Consider the following 3,174-nt stretch of genomic DNA (forward strand, 5'->3'; position numbering starts at 1 on the left):
ATGTGTTCAAAATGCAAGCTGCAGCATTACTGGGACCTGCAAATGACTAAGCACGAAGGCACACCGTCTGCCAAATACAGGATTTCCGTGATAGATGTTTCATTTTCCAGCATCTGAAAGCACACTTCCATTAAAAGCAAGGTAAAAGCATGTGTGTATTGGGGTGCGTGGGGGTGGGCAGTTCCTTTTTAACCTGTAAAAATCATAAAGAATAACTGTGAGTGAGAACTGCCTAAGTGAGGATGTGTCAACATGCCCCAAATAGCTCCACTGCAGGCATCCAAAAATTACAGCCATGAGTTCAGGGAATAGATCCAAAGTGCCAGAGATGCAGCAACGCAAAGGGCTCCCCTTCCTGCTTCACTGGACCTACAGACCACACAAGCATGCAGGTATAGATAGATGTATTACAGTTAGGACTTCAGTGGACTACCCCAGGAACCAGGTAAGCCTGGCTTCCAAAGTAACTGAACCCCATGTGCCTTAAGACACAGTGACTCAGTAAAATTGCTATTTAAAGTGTTTAAAAAAAAATTTTTTTTTTGTGGAGCATGGGATAAATTAATGCCTTTCCTGTAAACTATAGGGATTCATCATTTCACTCCTAGTGTGAATGGATACTTTCATAATATGTTTTACAAAAATGATTTTACTTTTAATTTTTAATTGGTATGCCCTGCCACTGCAATAATGAATGCATGCTAAATACTGGCTTCAATAATTTACTAGATGCCATCACATGCAAAGTTGTGTAAAGCAAGTATTAATAATTTGGGATTTGATTTGGGGTATATGTTTTTGTTGTTGTTTGTTTGATAAGACAGGTTTACTTTATAGCCCAGGCTGTCCTTAAAGTCCTCATGCATCCCAGGATAATCTTAAGCTTAAGAATGTCTTGACATAAACTCCCAAATGCTGGGATTGTAAGTATGTGCCACACCTGATGCCAATAGCAAATAGATTTTAGCATTTAAAAGTTGAAGTATTAATAAGAATAAGAGAGAATCAGCAAAAAATGGACATATAACAAGAAAGAAAAATGAAGACATACATAACTTAAGAGCTTGTGGTGGGCTGGACATGTGGTGCATGCCTTTAAGTCTAGCACTCCAGAGGCAGAGACAGGTGGATCTCTGTGAGTTCGAGGCCAGCCTGATGTACAAAGTGAGTTCAGGACAGCCACTGCAATGTAGAGAGCCCCTTTCTCAAAACAAAGCAACAACAACAAAAACCAAAGGATTGCTTGAAAGAGTGCTAGGTTGGGATGGGCACATAAAGAATTAAAGGCCAACCTATGATCTACAGTGGGACCCTGTCTCAACTTCCTTTTTCTTCTTCTTGGTAATGAGAGAAAGATAGAACTATTAATGAACACAAATTTCAGTGTGAACTTTTATGATTTAAACATTCAAGAGACATATTAAGGTAGATGAAGATTCAAAGTCAGAAGAAAAACAGTGTAGACTTGATAGTTACTATAAATAGATGCCAAACCAGCCACATGGTGGCAAATGCTTCTCATCCCAGCCCTTGGGAGGTGAAGGCAGGAGGATTGCGAGATTGAGGCTGAACTGGGCCATGTTGGAAGACCCTGATTTTTGTTTTATGTTTTTATGTGAAACAAAACAGACATTAGATGAAGCCATTAAAGTGAATAAGCTTACACAAACAGCAAGATACTAAGATGAATCTCATATTGGGGACAAATAAACTCAGCAAATACAGTTCACTCACTTAGAAGTAATTGTCTGACAACTGCCTATCAAACACACCATGGAAGCTCTAGAAATACAACCTAGCTGGATAGAGTATAACAAATAATAATTATCACCATCACTATTTATAGTGCTGAGGGTGGATCCAGGATTCTCTGTGATGCTAGCCAAGTCCTCGGTCAGAGAGCGTTAACCACCTTTATTAGTAAATAACATGTCATTATCTCCCAAGGGCTCATCAGCAAAAGGAACATGTATTTGTTTTCACCTTCATTGTCACAAGGAGGATTTCTAGGCTGTTTGGTTCTTAGCTGATTTTCCTATGGTCCTATACTTTGCTCTGGAAGGCCATGCCCCTGGGATAATTAACTGGACTTATACACAAGAAAAAGGAGGGTATAGATACTGGTACATTGAGTTGAAGTGACCCAGACCCTTTGGTCCCTAAACTGAGAAAAAGACTCAGATTGTGAAGTGTAGTCTGGTGGCAGAATCTTGGGCATTGGGAAGAAGAAACAGAACACCAGGCTTGCCTGCTGAGACCGTGGGAGGACCTGTGGGTCTATCCTGGGTTCACACCACTGTCTACTACAGCAGAAAGTGTCTGCGCAGAAAGGTGCGGTTCACCACAACATGCCAAGGGCCAGCCCTAATTTCCTTCATGCCAAAGCCCATATGTTTTACTAAAGCTGGTGGGAGATGGTGTAGCCCGCAATGGCTTTGTGATTGTGCTCCTGCCATATGGCTCAGAGACGGGAGTAAAGGTTCAGGTTGGTTCACAAAAAAGAAAAAACTTTTTAAAAAGTCTTTCTTTCTTTCTTTCTTTCTTTTTTTTTTTTTTTTTGGCAGTTTATATCTGCTTTACAAAGTGACTTGAAATGCAGTGCATTCAGTGAAGCACAGCATCTATATAAAAATGTCTATCTGGACAGGCATTGTGTGGCAAACTGTGCACAGGGCACCTAAAGCAGAGGGATGCAGTTGCTCAGGATTAGAACATCCAACAGCAGAAACAGTTGCTGACATGTGGATATATTTATGTTCTGGAGAGAAGGATGCACTCTTATAGTTTGCTCGTCCTCTGGTCCTCTGACTGTCTTGCCAACAGTGATGTTAACAGACAACAGACAGAACTTTGTTGTTGTGAGTGTATGTGTTCTTTGTCATTTTGAGACATGCGTTGGCTAAAAGTATAAAGAAAAAGACACCATCTGTCCTAAATGCGCCATGCTCTGTGAGCTACTTCATGTTCGGGTAAAAACATTAGCTCCTTAAATAACATACTAAACTTTGACCGGAGTCTCACGTGGATCTGTATACTTGGGCATGATAAATCTGTAAGATAGTCCCTAAAGAAAGAGGGTAAAGTGAAGGGAAAGCTGAGAAACTCACCAAAGACTCTTTTAAAAAAAAATTTAAGTAGTTTATTCAGATTACATCTCAATTGTTATCCACTCAC

Source organism: Acomys russatus, chromosome 24 (assembly GCF_903995435.1).
Source record: "Acomys russatus chromosome 24, mAcoRus1.1, whole genome shotgun sequence".
NCBI lineage: Eukaryota > Metazoa > Chordata > Mammalia > Rodentia > Muridae > Acomys > Acomys russatus.